This window comes from Rutidosis leptorrhynchoides, chromosome 3 (genome assembly GCF_046630445.1).
Source record: "Rutidosis leptorrhynchoides isolate AG116_Rl617_1_P2 chromosome 3, CSIRO_AGI_Rlap_v1, whole genome shotgun sequence".
Classification (NCBI taxonomy): Eukaryota; Viridiplantae; Streptophyta; class Magnoliopsida; order Asterales; family Asteraceae; genus Rutidosis; species Rutidosis leptorrhynchoides.
This window is the reverse complement of record NC_092335.1, coordinates 282,622,879-282,635,828: the sequence shown is the minus strand read 5'-3', so window position 1 is coordinate 282,635,828 and position 12,950 is coordinate 282,622,879.

Genomic DNA, 12,950 nt, shown 5'->3' with positions numbered 1-12,950 from the left:
CTATCATTTTAACAAAAATTATCATTTTAATAGAAATGTCATTGTTACTATAAAATATCATTATTATTATTATTTTAAATAGAATTATTATTTTAAAGATAATATTAAAAATTATCGTAAATATTAAAGTTATCATAATTAGAATTATCGTTTTATCATAATGTCATCTTAGTAATTATAAATATTGATATTTTTATAATAATAATTTTTATTACAAAATAATACAACTTTTATTTACTATCATTATAGATATTATTTTATAAAATAAATATGTGATACAAACATATTTTACTACGTGTAATAACTTACTTTAATAATACCTATCATATTATCTTTATGATATTAAATGAACCCTATAAATTTTATTACTTAATATATATAAAAGTATATTTGATTATATAAATTTAATATAAAATTTTATTTATTAATAAATAAATTATATTATTTACTCTAATAAATCTTTTTAAAATATTTAAAAATATAAAACGATGATATTTAAACTATATATTAATCATGTATAGATTTTTAGAAATTATTTTGAGTCAAATTTACTTTTGTTGACTTTTGCATATTAGTCTCGAGCATTAGGATTGTGGTACACTATGACTTGACCTAATTTGTTAGACAAATATTGACCAACATATAAATATATATAATTAATTTAGGTTCGTGAATCCGAGGCCAACCTTGCACTTGTTCAATGACGTTATATGTATTTTTACTACGAAATACAGTATGGTGAGTTTCATTTACCTTTTTACCCTTTATATTTTTGGGACTGAGAATACATGCGCTTTTATAAATGTTTGACGAAATAGACACAAGTAATTGAAACTACATTCTATGGTTGAATTATCGAAATCGAATATGCCCCTTTTTATTAAGTCTGGTAATCTAAGAATTAGGGAACAGACACCCTAATTGACGCGAATCCTAAAGATAGATCTATTGGGCCTAACAAACCCCATCCAAAGTACCGGATGCTTTAGTACTTCGAAATTTATATCATATCCGAAGGGTGTCCCGGAATGATGGGGATATTCTTATATGTATCTAGTTAATGTCGGTTACCAGGTGTTCAATCCATATGAATGATTTTTGTCTCTATGCATGGGACGTATATTTATGAGAACTGGAAATGAAATACTTGTGGTCTATTAAAATGATGAAAATGAATGATTATGATAAACTAATGAACTCACCAACCTTTTGGTTGACACTTTAAAGCATGTTTATTCTCAGGTGTTAAAGAAATCTTCCGCTGTGCATTTGCTCATTTTAAAGATATTACTTGGAGTCTTTCATAGCATATTTTGAAGAACGTTGCATTCGAGTCATTGAGTTCATCAAAGATTATTATTAAATCAATTTATAGTTGGATAGTGGATATTATAAAATGGTATGCATGCCTGTCAATTTTCGATGTAAAGAAAGTTTGTCTTTTAAAAACGAATGCAATGTTTGTAAAATGTATCATATAGAGGTCAAATACCTCGCAATGTAATCAACTATTGTGAATCGTTTATAATGTATATGAACGGGTCCTTTCAGTTGGTATCAGAGCGGTGGTCTTAGCGAACCAGGTCTGCATTAGTGTGTCTAACTGATAAGTCGATAGGATGCATTAGTGAGTCTGGACTTCGACCGTATCTGCATGTCAAAAGTTTTGCTTATCATTTTGTGTCGAAAATTAACTACTTATCATCCTCAGAAAATTACCTGCTTATCATTTTTAGTCTAAGACACGTCTTGCTGTATTGATTGCATGAATAGTGTATAGACAAAAATTCATATCTTAGCATATCTGCTAAATCATATCTTATCGTATCTATTACTTTAAACTTTGCCTGACATATCCCGCAAAGTCCTCCGTAATCTACGAAATCTTTTGATCTATATATATATATATATATATATATATATATATATATATATATATATATATATATATATATATATATTCTATGTAATTAGAATACCATCCGTTAGCCAAAATCATTCCATATCGAAAAAAAAAATCCTTTATCCAATCGTACGAAATGGAATTCGTCATCAGTTCAAGTCACTCAGATTCCGAAATGGAATCCCATTCAAGCTCCGAAAGCAGTGTGACCGGAATAGATCAACCAATCAGTCATCACCTATTCTGGATGAATTGGGGATGGGTTCGTAGCCTCCTCAATCATTGGAGACAAGAAGAAGGTGATCCCTTCCATCCACCACATTGCCCTCTTGATGAAGAACCTGAAGCACTTACCGGCGAACCTGTCCGAAACACCATTTTCTCGCTCATTTCCAGAGTATCTCGTCACGATTATATATTACATCAAATTTTAGATTTTATTTATCCGCTCGTCCGAACTGACAATCACCCCGGTGTAATAGAAGAAGTCAACGAGCTTCGCGCTCGGGTAGTGGCTTTGGAGAATATGGTGCAGAGATTACAAACACCAGCAGCAGCATCAGCAGCATAACCAGTACCACCATCATCAACACCAACAGTACCATTACCACCTCCAACCACAACCGCGTCGTAAACCTCAACTTCACAATCTGTCCCACGAGCATCAACGTCATACGCACCATAGATACCAAGGAGTACCAACAACAATAACTGACGAAGTATTAATTCATAACTTCATTGGAGAAACATTCCGCGGCGATTATGTAATCTCTAAAGTCTTAGAGATTATCTAATCTAGCCCTAACCATAAATCAGTTAAGCGAACCAAAATGATGGAAGGAAGAGTAGAAACCCTGACAAAAATGGTGTGTGATTAACAAGCTAAACTTGCTTTACCAACAACATCAATAGTACCATCAGTGTTACCAGCATCGTCAGTACAGTCAACATCCGAATCAACAACACCGATAACATCACAAACTCCGTCAGTTCAAGAATCACTGTGGACATCATTACGAATCAATAACGTGTATATTGTATCAACGAGTTATGAAGAATTAACTCATTTCCTCTGAAGAAATTATATGTATATTATATATATATATATATATATATATATATATATATATATATATATATATATATATATATATATATATATATATATATATATATTGAAATAAATCTTTCAGTGCTAAGCTATTGTGTGTGAATCTTAACTACTCGGTTAATTCATATTACAAATATGCAATAATGTACGTCCTTCGGCCGCAACTTAACCAGCGTTAACTACAATCTCTGTCGCAATTCAACAAATTCCAATTCATAATAAATCAAGTATATATTTGATTTTACACTTTCATCATCAATGTACCCGAAACTTTTCAGATAACATCATTCGTACTTTGCGAAATTCACAAGAATTCCACGAACCGAACACCATACATCAACAAATAACGAAGTATTGATTCATAATTTTAATGTCATTAAAGAAATACTGCGTAAAAGTTATGTACTTTTTAAAGCCTTTAGGGATTATTCAATTCTAGTTTCAACCGTAAATTAAATGAGTTTAATTTAACATTAACTCATTAAATCTATGTTACATCTGAAGAAAATATACATATATATATTTTCATAAAGACTGTAATAAAATTCTTTTGTACAAAATATTAATTGTGAAAATTTTTTTTAACGGGTAGGTAATACCCGAGAGATATATAAATTCACAATTAATATGTTACATTCTTCGAATCTGATTCAGCAAATCATCCATTATACTCCCTACTTTCACAACAATATACATTCTTTTATAGAAATCAAAACAACCATACTCATTCAAAATTTAATTACATATTCTGATTTTGAAATCTCAAAATTTAACTTGAGATATGACCAAAATCATCACTCTTAGATCCTTACATCTTTCACAAGCTATATTTTGACTTCAAAACTGTGTTAGAACATCAAATGTATACAAACGATTACAATCTGTGTTCAAACCCTTTGAAAATCTCTGAAGACACTTCAAATAATGAGCAATCGAGATGATGATCCAACCACATATTACCCACAGTTATGTACTTAAAAAGCTCTCGAAACCAAAGTCATAATTCAACACATATCTGTGTCAGATCTTTTGGCATTTATTAGCAAAAATAACCTTGCAATTCCTTTGCAAAGTAACAAATTATATCACAGCTCCAGCAAGACAACTTCGATTTTTTCATTCGGAGTAGCCTTATCATAATTTTGATATATGTGATTACCCTTTTGTTACCGGAGAACCTTTCATATTCCACCACATTAGCAATAAACTTACCAACAACTTCACTGATCTTGGGCATTCCGAAGAATCATTATATTTATCGAAACCTCATCATTTACTCATCTGCCTCTTGTAACGAATTGCCATGCGAATCATTGGGAAGTAGCAATCAATATTTTGAAATCTCACAGCATGTTGACGCCAACAGTTATACATAACGTCTATTTCCAAGGCTTACATACTTCGAATGTGAAGTTTCTGAAAAACACTCTGAACCGCGAACTAGTTCTCGAAATGCTGATGAAGCAACAAAAACTATAAACGACCTTAGCAGTAAAAAGTTTGATGATAAAGATTAGTGTATTAACAAAGCTCAGAAATAGAGAAGTTTTGGAACTGGAAAATGGATTGAGCAAAGTATGAAGGAGGCTGTGGACAAATCACAAAGACTGAACCTGCCTTCAAAGAATCCAAATGATTCAGTGTCTGCTGAAGTCATTAATGAATACCTTGTTCCTGACACTAAACACTTACAGACAATATTCTTCATCATCCTCTGATATTAGAAATTCTAAGATATCATCGTATCTTTCATTATAAATATCCTCCATATTTCTGAAGATATTTCCATAACTATTCTTATCTGGAATCATTCATCTCTTTGCGCTATCTGTATTACATCAAAAAGGAAACTGTTTAGTTCCTATACTCTGTAAACCTTTGAGTTTAAAATATGAATGTTTTTGAAGTAGTGTTAGAAACTGAAGCATGAGTTAGTATAATATAATGACACTTGATCAACGTGATTATATTACAGTAATTCATGCTGAGTTTCTAAATGGAACATGATGATTCACAGATCATAACATCATCATGTGCCATGTTATACGACTCTTGTATTCTATTTAACCTCTAAAATATCAAGAAAATATTTCTTGATGATTCGGCCTTTTACAAGGTATTCTAGTAATTTGACAAGTCAAGATCGTGCCATCACAATTTCCTTCCTAGAACATTAACAATGTTCATTCCGAAATTCATATCTGTGAATTCTGGACCATTACAAGCGGTACTTAATCGCAAGAAGAAGAAACGAAAGGACAAAACTCCGAAATAGAAGTTAGGGTATAAATTGCAGCAAATAAAAGAGAGCATTAACTGTGGATGGCAATGATTATAGAAGATAGAAACAGAGACTTTGAAATATAAGGGAAGATATAAAGCCCAACGACAAACCAAAAGTTATAAACCATATATATCGATGCATATAGCAATATAAAGACACGGGATAACTAGAAACACTATAAACCCAAGAGTATAGTAGAAGTAAATAGATTCTTCCGGCGGTAGATGAAAAAGAAGAATGACCGATATGAAAGTTAGAAGTATATCGAGAATCAGAGCTGGATGGAGCATATTGATGAATACTTTAAAATATGAGTTGAGGGGGAAAGAATAGAAGGTGATGAAACATGACTAGGAACTTAGAAATCAACAGATTTAACTCACACAATGGCAGAATAAGTGAATCAAACCCTCTAGTGAATAGGTTAAGTTTTTTTTTGATTAATTTAGTCAAACCACAACTAAATCAAGTGTGATTAGATCAACACCTAGAGCTATTATTCACCACATGGGTGATTTGGACTGAGAGAGAATCGGAGGAGCTCACTAGATCTGAGTGTGTGTAACAAATAAGAGGCTTAACCTAAAATGAAGAACATAAGACTTTATATACCCCTGCTGTTGACTCACCCATACGATTCATTCATCACACGTACGAGTTGGCTTCATCAGCCGTACGGGTGATCACTCACTCGTGTCTTCTCATTTAGGTTGTAATTGTGACTTAGCTCAGCATCAACCGTGCGTATGAGCCTGTCAGCCGTACTAGTGAGGCTTCACTCGTACGTCTGACTAAGTCTAACATAGTCAAACATCTAAATCTCGTTCCTGCAATTCCTGTAACCACATACAAACACAGGATAATAATGAGCAATCATGGTGGCCTGTAAACTGTTATACCTGCAATGGACTTGGGTAGATGTCTAGGGACTTGCATAAAATGCATCAACAGAAGGTGTGAGTTGTAAGGAAACGAAGGAGGTGAATTTATAAGAAAATCTCCGACAGAATAATTAAAATGGACGATCGCATTTAAAGCGGATCCTAATTTCCTTGATTACCGGAGAGTCAAATCTTATTAAGAAGATTTTCTTCAAATCCCTTGAAATCTGGGAATCAATCATATCTACGTCAAATGATAAGATGAATCTACACTTACTCATTTCACTCTTCTATGTTAGCTTCATTCGTACTCTTCATATAAATGGATTGTTTATCCAAATTATTCGCTGATGATAAAACTCTAATTTTCAGCCCGTATGTATCATAAAAACATACTTATTATCATTCACAACCTTTCCACTTAAATTTCGGGACGAAATTTCTTTAACGGGTAGGTACTGTGACAACCCGGAAATTTCCAACCAAATTTAAACTTTAATCTTTATATGTTTCCGACACAATAAGCAATATTTGTTAAGTTAAATTTCAAGAATTTTAAACTATGTTCATACATTCATTCAACCTCGACCAAGTTCCAACGATTCACGAACCATTAAACGAATATGATTATATATGAATATGTGTATATATATTATAACTTGAAACGTAAACGAAATATTAGATTAAATACTTTATATGATTATATCTGTTTCAAAATGTTTATCAATGGAATTAGAAGATAAGATCAACTGATTGAATTATCAGATATATTAAATTATGATTACAAGTCTCCGTTGAAAGGCCCACGTTGATTTAAGAAATCTTTCCATTTTAACAATATTCGGAAAATGGTAAAGTAATTTATAAATGAGAACAAATTGTCAATCATTGAGAACTAGACAAAGGATAGTGGAAGATTGAATCTCATAAAGACTCGATTGATCTATTTAGTTTCAAACGTACAAAAACGTTTTCAGTTTAAAAAGAACTTTATTATTAAAACGTATATAACTTTTATAAATATCTAGAATCACTTTTGACAACTCATTACTTAACTAGTATGATAAAGATAACGATATTTATATTTTATTTTATTAAATATATATAACAATTTAAATTAATATTATATATATTTATACGCGTATAATACGTACATAGTTTTATACTTTTACTATACTTAAACTTTACCTTTACTTTATTTTTACTTTACTTTAACTCTAATAATTCACTTTAATAATTCATACTTTAATAATTTATACTTTAATAATTCACTTTAATAATTCATACTTTAATAATTCACTTTAATAATTCATACTTTAATAATTCACTTTAATAATTCATACTTTAATAATTCATTTTAATAATTCAAAAATCTATTATAAATAGAATTCAATAGGTTTCATTATTTCATAGAAACTTGAAAATATTTTTCTCTAAACTCTCTCAATCGATTTACATATATATATTTACTCCGTATTATTTCAAGATATTATTAGTATACATAAAATATTACGACGGAGTGTTGTCCGAGTGATTTCGAAATTGTTTTTCGAGTAGGATAGGATTAAGGAAATTATGGGTTATAGCTATGGAGGTGATTGAGTATGGTTCATGGGTATGCTCGTGAGGTCAATATAGTGTTTATCATTTCCGTTGCGTCTACGTACCTTTCCTGCAATATTGAATCTCAATATTGATGCGTGAGTACTCATAATTTAACTTTTACATACTAATAGTGTATCCCTGACTAGTGCTCGAGTATTTAGGATTATGCATGCTTGTACTTTTGATATTGCCCTTAGACAGGTTAGGTTGAATCTTGAATTAGTTACACTTGCGGTTGAGATAAGGTATAAGATATGCATGTCCTTGGAAAGCTAGCGAAAAATTAAGAACTTTTCCTTTAGATATCGAATGGTTTCGATGAACGGATTAGAAGTTATAATCAATTGAATTTTCGATATTTTTATTAAAAATGATTATTATTATCGTCGTTTTTATAGTCGTTCTAGTTTTATCTTATTATTATCATTATTATTATCTTTATCAATAAAAGGGATTTATCATTAAAAATTGTTTTTTTTATTACTATCGTTATTATCGTTAAAGTTATAATTAGTATTATTATTATTATTATCCAATTATCATTATTATTATTATTATTAGTATTATTATTATTATTATTATCATTATTAATATATATATATATATCATTATTTAAAAATGGTTATTGTTATTGTTATTATTATTATTACTATATTATCATTAAGATAATTATTAGTATTATCGTTAATAATATTATAGTAACTATCATTATTAATATTAGTGTAATTAAAACAAATAATTGTAACACCTAAATATTTTGATTACTATTATTATCATTATTATGAACACGATATAAAAGACGATTAAAAGCTATTAAACGAAACGATTAGGAAATAATGAGTAAGAGTATCATGATGAAATTAAAATATTATAAGATATTAATTTAGATAAAATTATCGTTCTTATTATTTTTATCATTACTATTATTATTAAAAGTATCGTTAGTATTAAAACTATCATTTTAACAAAAATTATCATTTTAATAGAAATGTCATTGTTACTATAAAATATCATTATTATTATTATTTTAAATAGAATTATTATTTTAAAGATAATATTAAAAATTATCGTAAATATTAAAGTTATCATAATTAGAATTATCGTTTTATCATAATGTCATCTTAGTAATTATAAATATTGATATTTTTATAATAATAATTTTTATTACAAAATAATACAACTTTTATTTACTATCATTATAGATATTATTTTATAAAATAAATATGTGATACAAACATATTTTACTACGTGTAATAACTTACTTTAATAATACCTATCATATTATCTTTATGATATTAAATGAACCCTATAAATTTTATTACTTAATATATATAAAAGTATATTTGATTATATAAATTTAATATAAAATTTTATTTATTAATAAATAAATTATATTATTTACTCTAATAAATCTTTTTAAAATATTTAAAAATATAAAACGATGATATTTAAACTATATATTAATCATGTATAGATTTTTAGAAATTATTTTGAGTCAAATTTACTTTTGTTGACTTTTGCATATTAGTCTCGAGCATTAGGATTGTGGTACACTATGACTTGACCTAATTTGTTAGACAAATATTGACCAACATATAAATATATATAATTAATTTAGGTTCGTGAATCCGAGGCCAACCTTGCACTTGTTCAATGACGTTATATGTATTTTTACTACGAAATACAGTATGGTGAGTTTCATTTACCTTTTTACCCTTTATATTTTTGGGACTGAGAATACATGCGCTTTTATAAATGTTTGACGAAATAGACACAAGTAATTGAAACTACATTCTATGGTTGAATTATCGAAATCGAATATGCCCCTTTTTATTAAGTCTGGTAATCTAAGAATTAGGGAACAGACACCCTAATTGACGCGAATCCTAAAGATAGATCTATTGGGCCTAACAAACCCCATCCAAAGTACCGGATGCTTTAGTACTTCGAAATTTATATCATATCCGAAGGGTGTCCCGGAATGATGGGGATATTCTTATATGTATCTAGTTAATGTCGGTTACCAGGTGTTCAATCCATATGAATGATTTTTGTCTCTATGCATGGGACGTATATTTATGAGAACTGGAAATGAAATACTTGTGGTCTATTAAAATGATGAAAATGAATGATTATGATAAACTAATGAACTCACCAACCTTTTGGTTGACACTTTAAAGCATGTTTATTCTCAGGTGTTAAAGAAATCTTCCGCTGTGCATTTGCTCATTTTAAAGATATTACTTGGAGTCTTTCATAGCATATTTTGAAGAACGTTGCATTCGAGTCATTGAGTTCATCAAAGATTATTATTAAATCAATTTATAGTTGGATAGTGGATATTATAAAATGGTATGCATGCCTGTCAATTTTCGATGTAAAGAAAGTTTGTCTTTTAAAAACGAATGCAATGTTTGTAAAATGTATCATATAGAGGTCAAATACCTCGCAATGTAATCAACTATTGTGAATCGTTTATAATGTATATGAACGGGTCCTTTCAACAGGCATGCATACCATTTCATAATATCCACTATCCAACTATAAATTGATTTAATAATAATCTTTGATGAACTCAATGACTCGAATGCAACGTTCCTCAAAATATGCTATGAAAGACTCCAAGTAATATCTTTAAAATGAGCAAATGCACAGCGGAAGATTTCTTTAACACCTGAGAATAAACATGCTTTAAAGTGTCCACCAAAAGGTTGGTGAGTTCATTAGTTTATCATAATCATTTATTTCCATCATTTTAATAGACCACAAGAATTTCATTTTCAGTTCTCATAAATATACGTCCCATGCATAGAGACAAAAATAATCATTCATATGGTGAACACCTGGTAACCGACATTAACTAGATACATATAAGAATATCCCCTATCATTCCGGGATCCTCCTTCGGACATGATATAAATTTCGAAGTACTAAAGCATCCGGTACTTTGGATGGGGTTTGTTAGGCCCAATAGATCTATCTTTAGGATTCGCGTCAATTAGGGTGTCTGTTCCCTAATTCTTAGATTACCAGACTTAATAAAAAGGGGCATATTCGATTTCGATAATTCAACCATAGAATGTAGTTTCACGTACTTGTGTCTATTTCGTAAAACATTTATAAAAGTTGCGCATGTATTCTCAGCCCAAAAATATAAAGGGTAAAAAGGCAAATGAAACTCACCATACTGTATTTCGTAGTAAAAATACATATAACGTCATTGAACAAGTGCAAGGTTGGCCTCGGATTCACGAACCTAAATTAATTATATATATTTATATGTTGGTCAAAATTTGTCTAACAAATTAGGTCAAGTCATAGTGTACCACAATCCTAATGCTCGAGACTAATATGCAAAAGTCAACAAAAGTAAATTTGACTCAAAATAATTTCTAAAAATCTATACATGATTAATATATAGTTTAAATATCGTCGTTTTATATTTTTAAATATTTTAAAAAGATTTATTAGAGTAAATAATATAATTTATTTATTAATAAATAAAATTTTATATTAAATTTATATAATCAAATAAACTTTTATATATATTAAGTAATAAAATTTATAGGGTTCATTTAATATCATAAAGATAATATGATAGGTATTATTAAAGTAAGTTATTACACGTAGTAAAATATGTTTGTATCACATATTTATTTTATAAAATAATATCTATAATGATAGTAAGTAAAAGTTGTATTATTTTGTAATAATAATTATTATTATAAAAATATCAATATTTATAATTACTAAGATGACATTATGATAAAACGATAATTCTAATTATGATAACTTTAATATTTACGATAATTTTTAATATTATCTTTAAAATAATAATTCTATTTAAAATAATAATCATAATGATATTTTATAGTAACAATGACATTTCTATTAAAATGATAATTTTTGTTAAAATGATAGTTTTAATACTAACGATACGTTTAATAATAATAGTAATGATAAAAATAATAAGAACGATAATTTTATCTAAATTAATATCTTATAATATTTTAATTTCATCATGATACTCTTACTCATTATTTCCTAATCGTTTCGTTTAATAGCTTTTAATCGTCTTTTATATCGTGTTCATAATAATGATAATAATAGTAATCAAAATATTTAGGTGTTACAATTATTTATTTTAATTACACTAATATTAATAATGATAGTTACTATAATATTATTAACGATAATACTAATAATTATCTTAATGATAATATAGTAATAATAATAATAACAATAACAATAACCATTTTTAAATAATGATATATATATATATATATATATATATATATATATATATATATATATATATATATTAATAATGATAATAATAATAATAATACTAATAATAATAATAATAATAATAATGATGATGATAATTGGATAATAATAATAATAATACTAATTATAACTTTAACGATAATAACGATAGTAATAAAAAAACAATTTTTAATTATAAATCCCTTTTATTGATAAAGAAAATAATAATGATAATAATAAGATAAAACTAGAACGACGATAAAAACGACGATAATAATAATCATTTTTAATAAAAATATCGAAAATTCAATTGATTATAACTTCTAATCCGTTCATCGAAACCATTCGATATCTAAAGGAAAAGTTCTTAATTTTTCGCTAGCTTTCCAAGGACATGCATATCTTATACCTTATCTCAACCGCAAGTGTAACTAATTTAAGATTCAACCTAACCTGTCTAAGGGCAATATCAAAAGTACAAGCATGCATAATCCTAAATACTCGAGCACTAGTCAGGGATACACTATTAGTATGTAAAAGTTAAATTATGAGTACTCACGTATCAATATTGAGATTCAATATTGCAGGAAAGGTACGTAGACGCAACGGAAATGATAAACACTATATTGACCTCACGAGCATACCCATGAACCATACCAATCACCTCCATAGCTATAACCCATAATTTCCTTAATCCAATCCCACTCGAAAAACAATTTCGAAATCACTCGGACAGCACTCTGATGTAATATTTTATGTATACTAATAATATCTTGAAATAATACGGAGTAAATATATATATGTAAATCGATTGAGAGAGTTTAGAGAAAAATATTTTCAAGTTTCTATGAAATAATGAAACCTATTGAATTCTATTTATAATAGATTTTTGAATTATTA